This window comes from Cryptomeria japonica, chromosome 1 (assembly GCF_030272615.1).
Source record: "Cryptomeria japonica chromosome 1, Sugi_1.0, whole genome shotgun sequence".
Taxonomy (NCBI): Eukaryota; Viridiplantae; Streptophyta; class Pinopsida; order Cupressales; family Cupressaceae; genus Cryptomeria; species Cryptomeria japonica.
Genome location: NC_081405.1, coordinates 4,772,435 through 4,791,004, shown reverse-complemented (window position 1 = coordinate 4,791,004; position 18,570 = coordinate 4,772,435).

Below are 18,570 nucleotides of genomic sequence, written 5' to 3'. Positions count from 1 at the left end.
GATACAATGATGTCAAAAATCATATGGCTACAAAAGCACCCGCAGGTGTCTACAATACAAAAATGGTACAAAACTGATACAAAGGGAGCCCTCTATGGCTATGATGAACTCCCTCCCTTGGAGCCGCCTGGCCTCGGCGAAATCTGAGCCCCTGAAGGACCCACCCCAGGATCATCCTATCTGTCTCCTCTATCTGGTGGTGGCAGAGGGCCCATAACCCCTCCACTCGATGCCTATCTCCTCCGGCTCCCTCCCGTAGCTGTCGCTGTACGCGACGGTCTATGGAAGCTCCTCGCCTGCTGATCTGCTGGCACTGCACCATAGTAGAGGTCCCTCCAGTAGGCTATCTCCTCCCCTGCCCGTAGGACATAAGCATATCTTGCCCCTGTATCCTCAGCTGCCTGTCTCCCCACCCTCAGTGTTGTCTCAGCCTCTGTGTAGCGCTGGATAGCTTGATCCCGCTCTCGCTCAGTATCCCTGAGCCTCATCCTGAGCCGATCCCTCTCCCTCTCCAATTCCTGGATCTCATCTGCCTGGCCCTGATAGATCTCCCTCAGATCTAGCAGCTCAACCTCCACTGGGTCAGCCCCCTCTGCCTCTGCCTGTGGCTCCTCTTCTGTGGGTGCCTTCCCTTGTGCCTGTACTGGTACCTGTCTCTGTCCCTGTCCCTGTATCTATACCTTCCTGGGACCCTATGTTGCTGGCACCTGTAAAGGCAATCCACCGCGACCCCTCACCACCCGAGCCTGCCTCTCCTCTCCACCCTCCCTCCGAGGTGCAACCCGCCTCTCTCCAACTACTCCCCTCCTCCTCCGTCGGCCTCTGCCCCCATCGCCTCTACCATCATCCTCATCACCACCACTATCTCCCTCTAGTGCCTCTCCTAGATTTGTCAACCATGGGAACAGATGCTCTGCCCAATAAGCTATATACTTGCCATCCATGCCAACATCCTCAATCTCAGGCCACATGTCCCAGGGTAGGGGCATCATCTCCACCAGCTGAGTCACTGCCTGATCATATGACAACAACGACCCAAACTGCGCCTGATCTCTGACTGTGCGGGCATACATGCCTGATCCTCGAGGCATCCTCTGAATCCAGCCAAACTGTCGACCAACCCTGTCTACCATCTGTCTCTCTAACACATAGGGCATCCGCCTAATCAGGTACCTGCTCCGAAAGGTGTAAGGCAGTTCAACTGTGTCATCCTCCCACTCCTCACAGCCCAGATATGGTCTCCATATGACCACATCAATGTCGTCAATCACCCACCGCCAATGCTCCAACCTGCCAATCCGCAACTGTGATGTGATCATATCACACAAATGTACAAAGCTGCGTCCATGACCTCTGCCCCTGAAGTGTATCGGTCGCGTAATCGACAGATGCTCGTAGGCCCATACCTGCAGCAGTGTCACTCCACAGCCCAATCCCACTGATCCATGATAAACAAACTGATGAAGCTCATAGTACAAATAGGCTAGCACACATGGTCCCCAGGCATATCTGGTGTGCTGCGTCACCAGTGTCTCCAGTGCTCCTCCTCAGCCCACAGCCAACCCCCGTGTCGCCCTGTCCGGACATAGGAACCCACTGATAGCTCCTCCGATCACTGCCAGCAGCGCTAGTCTTGTGGCTGTCATGGTGTCCCATGCCACGTGTCCTGCCCTCATCTCCAATCCAGGGTCCTGGAATACCTGTCTCAATGGCTCCCTGTCTCCATCTCGATCATATGGGATCAACTCCCCATTGATCGGTATCCTTAGAATCCCGTAGACATCCTCCAGGGTGACTGTCATCTCACCCATCGGCAAATGGAATGTGCACGTCTCAGAGTGCCATCTCTCAGCTAGCGCAGTCAGCAAACCCATGTTTGCCCAAAACTCAGGCACATACAACACATGTCTCAATCCCATCTCCTCGATGGCAGCTCTATCCTCAAATGACAACTCAGGTCGCAACCTCTGCGTCGACGGGAATCTCTCCCGTGAGACCAACATCGACAAATACTCCTGCAGTCAAGCAAATCAATCATGTCAATCATAGTGACATTCACTGTTTATCACAAAATGCTACTTGCTATCTAAATGCATATGCCTATCTATCCTAGTGACACTCACTGTTCATCACAAAGTGTTGCTATTTATCCTAGTGGTACTCCCTGTTCATCACAAAGTACTACGTGTGTGACACACACTGTTCATCACAAAGTACTACGTGTGTGACACTCACTGTTCATCATAACGTTTTACTCACATTTGCACTCCCTGTTCATCACAAAGTGCTGCTCATATTTCAGTACTCCCTGTTCATCACAAAGTACTTTATCTTGGTACTCACTGTTCATCAGAAAGTGCCTTGATCTATCCTAGTCTTCCTAGAGGACCTGCTTGAGTGTATCCTCTCAGTAGCTTATCCAATCGACAGCGTATGTTCATCACAGAACTGCCAATTTGACCTAGAAGATGCAAATTCATACTTTTCAAATGCAAACGCGTTTACATGACATAAACATGCTCAAAGGCTGCATAGATGCGCTTGAAAAACACAGACGTGCCTTCTTGACACAGACGTGCCTATGCTCTGCACAGACGCGCCTGTTCGACACAGACGTTCCTTCTTGGCACAAATGCGCCTGAACATCACAGACGCGACCACATTTGACACAGACGCGGGTCCAGACACAGACGCGCCTGGCACAAACACAAACGCGCCTAGCTAACACAGACGCGCCTGGCACTAACACAGACGTGCCTAAACATTTTTTGACACTTTTTGGACCCTAGTCTAAGCGCATTTATTACCCTATTCGACATGCATTAATGACAAAATTAAATGCGTCAAAATACGAGGAGGTTTGCTGGTACTTACCAGCTCTCCTGCCTCTGCTGGCCTCTGAAATCGGTGAACGCGGTCGAATCTGTGAGTGAAAGCCATCGCTGCTGACTGCTCCTGCTAAATTTTCGCTCTGCAATATGGTCTCGTGGATGTGTAGATGACAATGAGGATGTATTTTCCCCCGTGGTCTATCTTATAGCCTACCCTAGCCCTCGCCCTCGTTTCCCGAGTCAGTCTTCTTTATCCCGTGACTCTGTCACTTTATCCGGTCAGTCCATTCTATCCCATCTTTCTTATCGAGAGATTGTCTGCAATCTTTTCAGACATTTTCATCCAATCTCTCGAGGGGGCATATCATTCCCATCTTGGGGCAACTCTGTATCAGTTCATCTTATCTTCTTTGAAACAACGCGACAAGCCGCATTGTCTCAAAGAGGGGCAAAATGTAGACACTCAAAATTGTCATGTCTAATTAAATAAATATTTTATTTATTTAATTATCTTAGCTTAATTCTTCTATTAATTAAATAAATCTTTATTTATTTAATTAATTCATTTATCCTCTTCTAGCCTTATTTCTCATTTAAATAAATACATTTATTTATTTAAATTATCCTTTTCCTAAATTAAATAAATATCTTATTTATTTAATTGATCTCACTCCTTCTATTAATTAAATAAATCTTTATTTATTTAATTAATTCATTAACCTTTTCTACCCATGACACATGTCATTCATCTCTTAATTTATACACTACCTACCCCTTTCATTATTTTATTATTTCTTTTACCTACCCTCTAATCATAGCTGACCTCCTTTTACACCTCTCAATCTTATCCCTCCATTTCATATTGTGTCTTCTATATAAGGAGATGCTTTCTTCATTATCAAACCCTAATCAATCATTCTAATCAATCATTCTAATCATTCAGGCTAATCATTCACTGGACTACACTACGATCCTACTTGCAACCACATTCCGTTCTTTGTTGAGCTCTTGTGCACATAAAATCTGAGAGCAAATATATCAAGCAAGATTAATGGAGATAGGAAGAATGGAGATCAAAACCCTATTGGACATGTGATGGTATAATCTTTGTGATTTTGTTTGATTTGCATTGTCTTAGGTAATCTTCATATGTTATGGTGGATCTTTGTTGTTGTTAGGCTAGGGTTTTGTGGTTGAATTCATTTAGCCTTTCAATATTGTTGTTATTGTTGTCCATTTTCACCATATACAACTACTACAGAGTATCATCAAATTGTGGGTAGGTTCCCATAGTGGTTTTTCCCTTAACCAAGTTTTCCATGTCAAAATATGTGTGTTATGTGTATTATTGTTGTGGTGTTTATCTTTGTTCTTGCCGTTAATGATTAGATCTGCAGTTGTGGTTCATTTGTTTAAGTTTGGTGAAAACTGATTCACCCCCCCTCTTAGTTTTCCTTCATTGTTGCTGCCAACAATTCCTTTAGGGTTTCCTTTGTTTTGTTCTCCTCTTCAATTTTCTGCATCAAATCTTTAATATTCTCATTCGCCTACTTCAACTGATTGTTAACTTCCTTATGCCTCAATTTGAATTTCCAAATTTTCTCTCTCAGCTTATGCACACATTCATTCACTACCTTCACATTCTCTTTCAATTCTTCATTCTCTGATTCAACACTTTTTAGATCTTCAAGGGTCGTCTGCAATTCTTCATCCAACTGAAATTCTCTGGTCATACTCATTGGCACCATGATTCAACCAATCCCTTAAGCGATTTGTTGGTGTAAATAAATATTCATCATGGATATTATTACACTTTACGTAAGTTAACTTAGGATAATGCATCTCTTTGTAGTTTGGATATGAGACACTTAGGGAAGTGTGCACATAAGGATATAGCTTGTAGGAGAAATTCCACCTTTTGTGGTCTTATTTTGCTGTTACACTCCACATTCGGTGGGTCATCCACCTCTTGTGGAATATTATATTATTTCTCCTACCTACCCCTAGTATTTCTTACCTACCCTTGTTTCTCATTGAGTCACATGTCATGATTGTATGCTCGTACATCCATATGGCCTTGCCTATATAAGTAGGCTCATATTCATTGTAGTGGTTAATCCAGTTGATCATTTGTATATTGATGAGAATAAAGTTTGTTCTTGTCATACTTTTGTCTCTCTTTTATACTTTTCATTGTGCCCTTGGTCTTGGCAAATTCTCACATGGTATGAGAGCCATTGGGGCTTCATTGATTGGTTTTGGGAGACATTTTAGAAGACTTCTATTTTTAGATCTAAGGTTCTTCACGTTTTGGAGGCATCCTAGAGCGTTTTTGACCTCACCATTGTGTCCTGAAGGCTGTTTCCATGAAAATCGAGTATAAACTCGACCTATTTTGGTGAAAGTCAGATTTTGGGTGGAGAAAAAAATTACCAATTTGGGCAATACGGTACAAAATTTTTGGACTTTTTTATTAAAAAAAAAAAATTGATTTTTTTTTTTGGGTTTGTACCTTCTACTCGTCAGCACTTTCTGCTTAGTTAGCGCCCAATCAACATTTTTTGAAAAAATTTAGACCCTTCTCTGTTGAGCAATTTCGATTTTTGGGTCAACTTTGGAGGCTCATAAATTGCTCAATTTTGCTCCTTTTTGGGTGCAATGTTTTTTGATTTGGGCTAATTTTTTGTGCTCTTCACAGTGGTGTCGTTATTTTCTAATTTTTGTGCACAGGTTGTTTGGAATTTTCAGATTCTCTTAACTGTACATGTCCAATCCTCAATTTTGCAACTTCAAAGGCTTCGTTTGAGCTCATACGACCTCCTTTTCAGTTGCCATTTTAAAAAAAAGTGCATAATTTTTCGTCTGCTTTCATAATCTATGATCATTTTTCAAAGATTTTGAGTGGATATTGTACTTTCAGATATTGGTCTTTTTTGGCCTACTTGGTACTTTTAATTTGCTTGGATCTTAGTTTAGATCTGTTGCATTATTAGTTTGAATCTCCTTTGGCCTTATTGAGGCAGTTGTAAATTTGAAATCAGAAGTCCACTTTGCCATTTTTTGCAAGTGGCCCATTGTACACGCACTAAGTATAAAGTACCAAATCATCATTTTGGGGGTGGGGTTCTTTGATTGAGTGAATTTGGGGGGGTGTCTTGTGTGATTGTGCCTCTCTTTCCTTGTTCTCTTTCATTTTTGTTTCTATGAGTCCTCATAAATTTCCACCTTTAACTCCACATAATTATGCATCTTGGAAAATTAAAGTATGGAGCAAATTAATGGAAAAAGGTCTCACGCATTACATAGATGGAACAATAGCAACACCACTCGATCCTAATGCTCAGTTAGAATGGCTCACTAATAGTTGCATGGCTCTTGGAACTTTGCGTAAGTATGTATCAGATGACCTCATTTTTCACATTGAGAAGTGTACTACAATCAAAGAGGCTTGGGATATGTTTCAGAAATTGTATGGTCAAGTTGATGAAATCAGAGATTACAAGATTGGCAATGAGCTCACCAACTTGGATCCCAAGATTTTTGATACAATCCAAGATTATGTCACCAAAGAAAATGAGCTAAGAGCAAAGCTTAAGGATTGTGGAATAGACAAAAAGGATGCTTAGTTGATATTCAACTTGTTGGACAAGCTTGCACCAGAATATGCAGCATTTGTTTCAAGCTTCCAAACTCATCGTTTGATAGTGGGGAGTTCCTACATTATGCCTTCATTTGATGCTTTCACAAAAATGTTGATATTGGAGCAATCTAATTTGTTGAACATGGGGCTTCTCAAGTCTTCAAAGTCCAAGGCTTTGGTGGCTAATCAAGGGAGTCAAGGGAGTCAAGGCAAAGATTCCAACAAGAAGAAGAAGCAATCTAAGTCAAAGCCACAACAGGAAAATGGGAAATCATCCTTTCCATCACAAGGCGATTTTTCATCCTCTTCCAAGAAGGGGACTTCACCTAAGAAGGATAAACCAACTTGTTCTTATTGCAAGAAGTATGGTCATGATGAGCATTGATGCCATGCCAAGCAAGTTGATGAGTGGACAAATCTTCTTAAGAAAAATAACATCAACTTGCCATTCGCCTACACAGACAAGGATTCATCTCCTTCCTCTTCCTCATAGACTAAGGGAAAAGGGAAAGCATTTGTGGCTACAACAGGTTCTTCACAACAGTGGATACTTGCCTCTTATCACATGGGTTCTACAAAGGAGTAGTTTTCTTCATTGGAGCCATCAAAGGTACCTCACATTTACATAGGTGATGATACACAAGTTGAGGTTGAAGGGAAACGTTCAGTTGACATGGATGATGGAACATTTGAGAATGTTCTTTATGTTCTTAACTTGTCTACCAACCTTCTCTCTATCTACCAAATCACTCACTATGGGAATGGGAAAAAGGTTGAGTTTACACCTGATTCAGTTGTGGTAAAGGAACTTGATGATGATGCCTTGGTAGCAGTGGGACAAGTCAATGGAAACTCAAGGCTTTATTCATTTTCCCACTTTGTGCCAAGTTCTCCTTCTAGGGCCTTGCTTCCTCATTCAAATTCAGAAAGTAAGCTATGGCGTGAGCAGTTTGGTCACCTCAACCACCGCTATCTTCAGTAGCTTAGCAATAAAGACATGGTCAAAGGTCTACCTCGAATCAATTTTTTAGAGAGTGTATGTTCAAGGTGTTCCATGGGCAAGCATCCCAGAGAGAAGTTTGATAAAGGGAAAGCTTGGAGAGCTTTGGAATTTCTTCAACTTGTTCACAGCGATGTAGCAGGTCCATTTCCAACACCTTTATTTAGTAAGGCCCGCTATGTCCTCACCTTCATTGATGACTACTCCCACTTCACTTAGGTCTACTTTCTTATTCATAAGAGCGAAGTATTTGATAGATTTCAAGACTTCAAGACTCGTGTGGAGAAGCAATCCCAGAAAGTGGTCAAGATTCTTCACATAGATAATGGAAGGGAATATGTGAACAAAAGAGTTGAAGATTTTTGTCCATTTGAGGGGATTGATCTTCAACATTCTGTTGCATACATTCCACAACAAAATGGAGTTGCACAACGCAAGGATAGAACTCTCAAGGAAATGGCTAGCTGTATGATACATGCACACTCTCTTGATCCCACCTTTTGGGCAGAAGCTATCAGTTGTGCCACACACATCTAGAATCGGGTTCCACACAGATATTTGCAAGGTATTACTCCTTTTGAGGCTTGGGCTGGTAGGAAACCGGTTGTGAGACATTTCAGAGTCTTTGGGTGTCCCGCATGGGCTTGCATACCTACACAAAAATGCAAGGCATTGGAACCTCAGAGTAGGCATTGTATTTTTGTTGGATATCCTGAGGCTATTAAGCCATATAGATTGATGGATCTTGAGACACATGAGGTGTTTATTGAGAGGAGTGTTCACTTTGAGGAAATCTCTCCTAGCTTAGCCTTGCTACCTTCTCCACCTTCCTCCATTGTGGATAGTGATGCTAGTGATTCAGATGATGAGACTCCTTCAACTCCGACTCGTAGGGTTACACCTCTACAGGGTCCACTTGCAGTTGAGGATCCTCATTCTCCACCTCCACCTAGACCTCGTTGGGCTCGACAGACACTTGAGTTAGTGAGTTCTCTTGTTGGGGATCCTTCAGATACACAGAGGACTCAATCACAACATCAGGACCTTCCACATGCATTCATTGCTACCGCTTCTGATCCAAAGATATTTCGGGAAGCATCAGGGGTTCTTGAGTGGGACCAAGCTATGGAGGAAGAGTATAGTTCCTTGATGAGGAACAATACATGGTAGTTAATCCCTCTCCTTATGGGGAGAAACATGGTTCAATGTAAGTGGATCTATCAGACCAAGTTTGTAGCGAATGGTAGTGTGGATAAGTATAAGGCTCGACTTGTTGTGAAAGGTTTCTCTAAGGTTCTAGGTGTTGACTATACTGAGACCTTTGTGCCCATAGCTAAGATGAACTCCATTCGCTTGACACTTGCTATTGTTGCAGCTCATGGTTGGGCTATACATCAAATGGATGTGAAGAGTGCTTTTCTTCATGGTGATCTTGATGAGGAGATTTATATGGAGCAACCACAGGGTTTCATCCAGGATACTTCCTTGGTTTGCAGACTAAGGAAATCTCTCTATGGCCTTAAGCAGGCCCCCAGGACTTGGTACGCCAAGATGGATTCCTTTCTTCTCTTAGCAGGGTTCACCGGGTGTCATTCTGATCCAAATGTTTACATTTTGTGATAGGATGACTCTCACTTGATACTTGTGCTCTATGTTGATGATTTGATCATTACAGGGAGCACTGCATCCATCATTAGCAGTGTCAAATCTGTTTTGCATGAAAGATTTTCTATGATTGACTTGGGTCTTTTGCACCACTTTCTCGGGATAGAGATTTCACAGTCACCTTCTAGGATTACATTATCGCAGCTCAAGTATACTCTTGATCTACTTGCACGCTTTCATATGGCTGATTGTAATCCTACACCAACTCTTTTTCTTTCAGGAGTCAAGCTTGAGGCTCAGTGCTCTTATGTACCAGTTGATGCCACATTGCATCGTCAGCTTGTAGGTAGTCTCATTTACTTGACTCACACATGCCCTGATATTTCATTTGCAGTTGGCATGGTTTCCCGCTTCATGTAGGAACCACATGAGCTTCATTGGAAAGCTACCAAACACATCCTTCATTACATCCATGGTACACATCACTATGGGATTCACTATGCAACAGACACAAGACTTCGCTTGGTTGGTTACACAAACTCCGATTGGGATGGTGATCTTGATGATCATAAGTATACTTCAGGTTACAGTTTTCACCCTGGTTCAGGCCTCATTTGTTAGTAGAGCAAGAAGCAGCATGCTATTTATCTCTCTTCGACTGAGGCTAAGTATCAAGGAGCTGTTAATGCAGCGACTGAGACCATTTGGATTCAACAGATTCTCATAGAGTTTGGTTTCACCACTCCATGGCCGATAGTTCTACATTGCAACAAACAGAGTGTTATTTCCATCTCGAAGAACCCAGTCTAGCATCAGCAGACCAAACACATCGAGATCCATATGTACTACATCCAAGAGTTGATTCAGGAGAAGGTCATTGATTTGCAGTATTGTCCTACAACGGAGTAGGTTGTAGACATATTCACCAAACCTTGCACCGAGAGTAAGTTCTAGTAGTTCCGAGCTCTCTTGGGGGTGTGGAATGTCTCATTAGGGGGGTCAACTGAATTTTCCTTCCTCTCTTATGGGGGGGACTTTTTCCTCTTTGAGGTTTTATCCTTCTTCTTTGAGAGTCTTTTGTACATTCATCTTTCTTATGGGGGGGAGTTTTTTACCACTGGGTTTTCTCCCTTTCTCCATTTGTGAGAGATTGTATTGCACAGTTTTACTTGCATTTGCATTTTGTACATGGGTATCTTCATGGCGTAGTAGTCAGGAACCATCTTGCATTGTTGACTTGAGTCTTCATTCCCCTAAGTTGCACTTAATGGGGGGGTGTTGGTGTACATAAATATTCATCATGGATATTATTACACTTTACTCAAGTTAACTTAGGATAATGCATCTCTTCGTAGTTTGGATATGAGACACTTAGGGAAGTGTGCACATAGGGATATAGCTTGTAGGAGAAATTCCACCTTTGTGGTCTTATTTTGTTGTTACACTCCACATTCGGTGGGTCATCTACCTCTTGTGGAATATTATATTATTTCTCCTACCTACCCCTATTATTTCTTACCTACCTTTGTTTCTCATTGAGCCACATTTCATGATTGTGTGCTTGTACATCCATATGGCCTTGCTTATATAAGGAGGCTCATATTCATTATATTGGTTAATCAAGTTGATCATTTGTATATTGATGAGAATACAGTTTTTCCTTGTCATACTTTTGTCTCTCTTTTATACTTTTCATTGTGCCCTTGGTCTTCGCAAAATCTCAGATGGTTAAGCTTTCAAGCAAGAGACCAAAGCTTTGATACCAATTCTTGGATCGGTTGAATGAACTAGAATACTAATAGGGGGGGTGAATATTGCCATAGATTATAAAACTTTCACAACTTCTTAACCTTTGTTGATATATCAATATTATCAATTAAGCTCATCAACATGAAATAACAAATGCATAATAAACAAGAAACACAACCACAAATGGAACACTAGATTTTATACATGGAAAAGCCAAATGGGAAAAACCACAGAGAGTGTTAACTCTCAAGATAATATAACTAGTTATATGGTGATTACAAAAATGGGTGGTTCACTGCCAGATTACAAAAGCGGCTCATTGCAATAGATATAATTGAACTAAGGAAAGTTGCATCTCCAAATGCATGAAATCAGTTCCGGGTTAAGCTCATATCAAAAATCACAAATCTTACAGTAGATCTGACAAAGGATCTTTGTACCACTACCCACAAACACCTATAGTAGATCCGATGAAGGATTACTACACTGCTATGCCAAACCAATCACTTGCAGCAGATTCGATAAAGGATTACTACAATGCTTTCCATACTCTGACTCTACTCCAACTGATTCGTTGTCCACAACTTGCACTATACACACTGCACCCTTTTATCTACCACTTCTTATCATCCATCTCATACTCTACGACTCTTGTTCATATATATTGGAAAGCTTATACACCTTGATAATATGTCAGCCAAGCACAAGAAATATGCTCCTCAGAACAATAGGATATCCAATAAAGCCTCAACAAAAAAACATGATAACAAAGTCGACCTCTGCAAGATCTCCTATGCACTTCCTTTTCACATTTCATTTACCAATGCATATATGTTAATTACCGGAATGGAACAGGGGTCAACCAGACCCATAGATACAAAACCATAAGCACAACAACTCCAAACTCCAAGATCCAGACACCACACATACTATAAATGCTAGAGTACAAAATATGATAGATACAACTGATGTAACTGACATGACAAATGCCAAAACACAGAACTGATACCAGGACAAAATATAAACCAAAATAAGCATAACTCAAGATTTCAGAGATGAGAATATTTTGGAAATGATTCCAGTAGATCATATCTCATACCTTTCATACATGTATACTTACCTTCTAGTAATACCAAAAACTACAACACCAACAACATACACCATTTGGTCCAAACCGGATAACTAGAATTGACATCAATGACAACAATGACAATATTCACACGTCTGACAAAATAGACATGTGGCTTACCTCCACTTGTCATTGTTGCCATGAAACTTGCCCTCTTCGAGGACACTCGCCACTCCTTGCATTGACACTTGTCTTCAATTGAGACAAGTGCCACTCTCTCAAGCCTCCTCTCATCTCCATCAATTCCTATTTAAACTCCCCATTTTCCTTTATTATCGATCCACTTTCATGCTATTTTAATGTCATAATGCCATTTTGATTTCTCACATCAATCCATCTTGCATACATTTTTAGTTTAGTTTTTTGCATATCCAATCATCAAGGAGAATTTTCAAGCATATTTGGAAGTGTAGCATTGAGCACACATTCAAATAGAAGGACAATCAAATCAAGGAAATTGTGTTTGTGCTTTTTATTGTTTTATAATTTGCATAGGTTGGTTTCCTTTCTAGCATCCTAATCATGAGTGTAGGCTCGATAATTGTGTACTTTTAGTTGTCATTTGCATTTTCAATATTTTTTATCGTTAACAATTTTCTGCTCACACAATCCAATTAGGAAGCTCTTTCGTCTAGACAAATGCGCATCTTAGGGACGTCAACACAAATTCACTAGTCTAGAGGACACCAATGTGTCTCAAGGATGCTAGCACATCCCAAGGACACTAGAATGTGTAGATGACACTAGAGAAATTCTCTAGTATCCATATGGCATGCTAGTGTCCATTTGTGTTACTTGGTTTAGTCTCAGGAGCCCACACTCAGTCATTTAGTCCAGAGGTGATTATAGGAGCTAGAAACATTAGTTTGACTTAGTTTTAGATGTGTTGCGAAGTTAGCAACATCAAGGAACCCTCAAAGGTTTATTGAGTAAGTTTTGAGTGAATTTGTATTTTGTTATGGGCATACTTTTTAAATTATGGTGTCATGGAAGCTCATTTGTGACACCTAAGACTTAGCGGTTTGACCTACTTGACGAATCGAGGTTGAAATTTTTGGGATGGTCATGTGTGATCTTGAAAAAATATTAGACCTTGTCCCATGGTTTTGGAGACCTTTACCATTGTTTTATTGAATTTTTGAGTGTTTAGTCTTCCACTTGTGTGTGGTCAGTTAGCAACTGTTTGACAGAATCTTGAGGTTTGAGCATTTCTCTCGTATATGCTATGTATGTTCACACTTAATTACTTAAAAAAAATGTTTCTATGTATTCCTTGTGTATTTTTACCTTATTCTCTAGGGTTCCTTGGCTGAGTGTTACATCTATTATTAGAGCCCAGGTTGAAATGTTGGGAGCTCTGTTGTATATGTGCTCATTATGTTTGACATGAGTGGCGTGTGATTGTTATATTGTATTCATTATTATTGATCATTGCCTTATCATGGCTTATAGATATGTATATGCTTTGTCTAATTTATTCATTTTTGTGTTATAAAGGTGCATTGGGTGAAAATGGAATTGGGTAAGACTAAGACCTAATCCCACTGTCATTCACACATTGGAATACAAAAGAGCCTAAGGAAGTGATTGACTTTGAATTCCTCTTGTGAAAGAGAGTCAATGAATACTTTTAGGGTTTCTATTCCTTTACTATTGTGAAAGGTAAATGAGTCCAATGTAAAGTGACGATAGGCTAAGCTAATGGAATATATGAAAGCAACTAAATTAATAGCAATAACAAAAAAGATGCAAAAATAAAATTGAGACACAGATTTTGATGTGCACTTGGTACTAGAAACTGGGTCTGATTGAGAAAGTCTAGGGCACTGGGCACTCTGGTCCCTGTCACTATACTGAGCTGAGAATCAGGATTCTACAAATTGAATTTCTGAGAGCTTAAACTGCCAAAATCTATCACCAAATGTAGAGGACCAAGGTATCAGGTGCTCTGGTCTAGGACTAGAGCCCTGGGCACTTCGGTCCTAGAGGCCTAGGTCCTACTTTTGAATATGGATATGTTCCTAGTGGTTCTGACTTCCCAAAATATCGTAGCTCTGTCGGAAACTTGCAAATATACCTACAAGTTGGAAAAAGTTGTATGGGTGGCTATATAGCATTTTGCCTTAGTCAAACCCCTTATTTTGGTGATTTCCACGTCGACAAATAGCCAATAAAGTATTAAAAAATGTGTGTGTGCTAGAATCTCATGTATTTGTAAGATCCTAATGAGCTAAGATGTGAAACTAGAGTTATACCATATGTTTGGAGTAAAAACCCTAAATGAACATAATGTAAATGCTTCACTTCACAAATGCAATATGGATCTAAAGCAATAATGTAAACCTAAAAATGAATGACATATAGATCTGAAAACTCACATAGAGATGTGAAAATAACATGAAATCATACCAAACCCTAATGGAGAGGTACAAGCCAATCAATAGTTAGTGATCTCCTTTTTATTCTTCAACATCTCCTACCTCTACATTGATGCTGAAAAATGTTGATGAAGACTTGATGAATGATGAATTTGTTGATTGTAGGCTCCACATAAACCCTGCACTTTCAATTCATAAGAGGTCTCCTTCAATTTATAGAGAATGAATCCTTCAAATGAGGAAAGAAAAGGTTATATATGTGAAACCCTAACTTAAATTTTGATAATAGATTGATCTAGAATTGATAAAATTTTCACACAAAGCGAGATTTGAACATTATAATACTACCAATTTAAGATCCTGAAATCCAGGGAGAAAAAGTCAAGACCAATGTGGCAGTGTCACATCGGTCCGACCAACTTTTTTCTAAATTTCTAGGGATGTGAAATATCGTGATTACAAAGTCAAATCCAACTCGCTACATCAATCCAAGGTGTTTAGCTATGTGGAAATCAGTCTTGAAGGTTGAAATAGGACTTTATTAGGATTTAATTAATTAATTAATTAAGGAAGATGAAATAAAAAGGGCACACTTAGTGTTAAGGGCCCAATTTTATAATGTGTGGAATGATGTGAGAGAATTTTAGATTTAATTAAATTAATAATTAAATGCTCAAAGGAATTGCAAAATGCAACACACTAATGCGGGTGCCAACCTAAGCGTGAAATTGGAAAACCCTAATTAAGGGCGTACAATTTACGATGCTACAAAAGGATGCCTCCTTGTCATAGTACGTGAGTGAATCCTCATCAGGAGGATCACTCGGAGGAGCATCAAGTTGACCATCACAATGAGTAGTGTGCAGAGAATTAGGGTGGTGGTTCGGATGGTGGACTTGGGGTTCCTTAGGTAATTAATTTGCTTCGAAAGATCATAGCTTGTTTGGGACCTCGATAGGAGGTATCTCAACAAGAGGATTCTTGTCCATCTTAGTAGCACGACAGAGAGCATTCTTTGTAGCTTAGTGAACTTCCCACGTAGACACCATTAGTACATGCCCCAGAATTTCATCGAAATAATTCATAGAGGATACACAAACAATGCTGTAAGATCTTGATATAAATAACCCACAAATCAACCAAGTATTTGATAGCTTAAAGAAAATTTTCTTGTCAAAGCAAATGTCATCTTGTCTTTGTTTTGGTAAGGAAGGATGTATCCTTGTTTAGACAGTTTGCGTGTTTGATGTTGATTGTTTGGTCGATGTGATAAGTGGTCATCGTTGGAGTATTTCACAATGTTTTGTTTGGTATCTGTTTTGAAAAAAACGTATGTATAGTGTGTTGCCATGTTTTTGTTTGTCTTGATGCTTTATCATGTTTTTGGATTTTGTGAGATAGTTTTGAATGTTTTTGGTATTTTGTGATTGTTTTTCAAATGTTTTTGGTATTTTGATGATTGTTTTCAATGTTTTTGGTATTTTGATTGTTGTTTTGAATGGTTTTGGATTTTGTGAGATAGTTTTCAATTAAGAACCCAATGAATCACAAGATAATGTAGAATCCACTTCCATCAAAAGAGGGTAAGGGCATTGCCCCCAGTTTAGACATGACTATGAAAAAGCAGGATGCAAGATGCATGAAGTACTTTCTTTTTAGTGCAGATCAATAACAAGCCATGATTCAGACGGATGGATGTGTGTATGTAATGAATGTGATCGCAACAAGCCTGAAAGATAATGGAGCCATAGCCTTTACGAGTGGCACCTGTTTGCCAGGTTTTCATCATCACTTACCCAAGGTGCCACCGGAGTGGTTGTTCACCGTTTGGATGCATGATTTTTCTTTACTACTTTGATGTTTTTGGTATTTTTTCCAGTATATATGGGAGCCTGATGCTCTGTACAGCTTTAGGTATAAAACCGTTTGAGATGCTTGCTGTTGATCAGATCTGCTAGTGTCTCCTTCTGAAGTAGCCAATTGATATGCCCCGGAACCAAATACAACAATGACAACATATGGACCCAACCAATTTGATTCAAACTTTCCTTGATGTTCTCGGTGGGGTTGGTTATGAGGATTTTCTCAAAGAACAAGATCACCTACCTTGAATGTACGAGGTCTAACTCGATGATTATAGCTTCTGCTCATGCGCTGCTGATAGGCCTTGAGGTGATTGTATGCAGCTTGTCGTTTCTCATCAAGTAGCTCTAAGTCTTGGAAATGGGATACTCTATATGCTTCATCATTGATGAGATTGTGCAAGGAAACTCGTAGTGATGGGATCTCGACCTCAATAGGTAAAATAGCTTCTGCACCATAGACCAATGAGTAGGGAGTTGTGCTTGTAGGGGTTCGAATGCTAGTTCGATATGCCCATAGTGCTGGATTCAATTAAACATGCCAATCACGACCGACATCGTTGACTATCTTCTTGAGGATTCTCAATATGTTTTTATTCGATGCTTCAGCCTGACGATTGCCTTGTGGGTAATAGGGGGTGGAAAAGCAGTGTTGGATATGAAACTTTTCAGAGAGCTCACGAACATCTTGATTTTTGAAAGGAAGCTCGTTATCTGTGATAATGGACATGGGGACACCATACCGACAGATGATGTAATTAAGGATGAATGAGGCGATATGCTTGCCGGTGACTTGGGTAAGTGGAACAACTTCGATCCACTTTGTGAAGTATTCGGTGGCGGTAATAATGAATTTGTGGCTGTTGGATGAAGATGGATGAATTTTACCCACAAGCTCAAGGCCCCATTGACCAAAAGGCCATGGTGTTGTAATTGGTTGTAGTTCCTGTGTTGGTGCATGTATCAGGTCTCCATGGACTTGGCATTTCTTGCACTTTCTGACAAAGTAGTAGGAGTCTTTTTCCATAGATGGCCAATAGTATCCATTGCGCAGGAGTTTCTTGGCTAGTGACGGACCACTTGAGTGAGTCCCACAAATTCCTTCATGTACCTCTTCCAAGGCCTTTGTTATCTCATCTTGTTCCAGACATCGAAGGAGAGTACCATCAAGACTACGTCGGTATAGGGTTTCAGCAATAATGGTATATCGAGCGGTTTGGTGAATGAAAGTTTTACGTTGGTTATTCAATTGGTTGGGAGGAAGGGTGTGATTGTGAAGATAGGTGTAAAACTCACTGTACCATGGGGATTCAGAACCGACAAGGTGACATATCATCTCAGATTCGGGGATATCATAAGCGGGAATCCAAAGTTGTTCTACCAAGAACTCATAATGTGTTGAATTTTGTGGAAGATCGAGGAGAGATGCAATGGTAGCCATAGCGTTAGCAGCTCGATTCTAATCTCTTGGTATCTGCTCAAAGGTGATAGTAGTAAATGATGCCTTTAATTTGTCCACCATTTGTTTGTACGACATGAGTTTGTCATCCTTGGTCTGATATTCATCTGTTGCTTGTTGAATGACCAGTTGGGAGTCGCCATAGACTTGTAGTTCTTGTAACTTCCATTGTATGGCTAGCCTGAGTCTTGTGATCAAGGCCTCATACTCTGCTATGTTGTTGGTGCATGGAAATGTGACCCTGTAAGACTTTGGGATGCTGTCACCTTGAGGTGTGATAAACAAAATGCCTGCCCCCGAGCCATGCCTAGTATATGAACCATCAAAGTATAGTTTCCATGGTTGTGCTGTTGTGATCATTAATATCTCTTCATCTGGAAAATTGGAAATGAGAGGATGATCGCCTATGAGTGGTGCATCGGACAACTAATCTGCAATAACTTGCCCTTTGATAGCCTTACGGTCCACATACTCAATGTTGAATTCACTTAGAATCATCACCCATTTGGCCAAGTGGCCAGTCAATGCTGCTTTGCTAAGTAAGTATTTGAGTGGATCCATCTTCACAATGAGCTGTACTTTGTGTGTCAACAGATAGTGCCTCAATTTAGTGGCTACCAAGATTACTGCTAGGCAAGCTCGCTCAATAGGTGTGTAATTGAGTTCATAGCCAACCGGTGTGCAAGAAATGTAGTAAACAACACACTCTTTCCCTTCTGCATTATGTTGTGCTAGCAGTACACCCAATGCTGTACTTGTTGCTGAGATATAGAGTAACAGATGTCTGCTTGGATCTGGTGCGATCAACAATGGTGTATTCATGAGATAGTCTTTAAGCATCTGGCATCCCATTAAAAGCAGATGTTTTTGTGTAGTAGATGTGTAAAGGGGTGACACTTATCTGCCAGTTGTGCAAT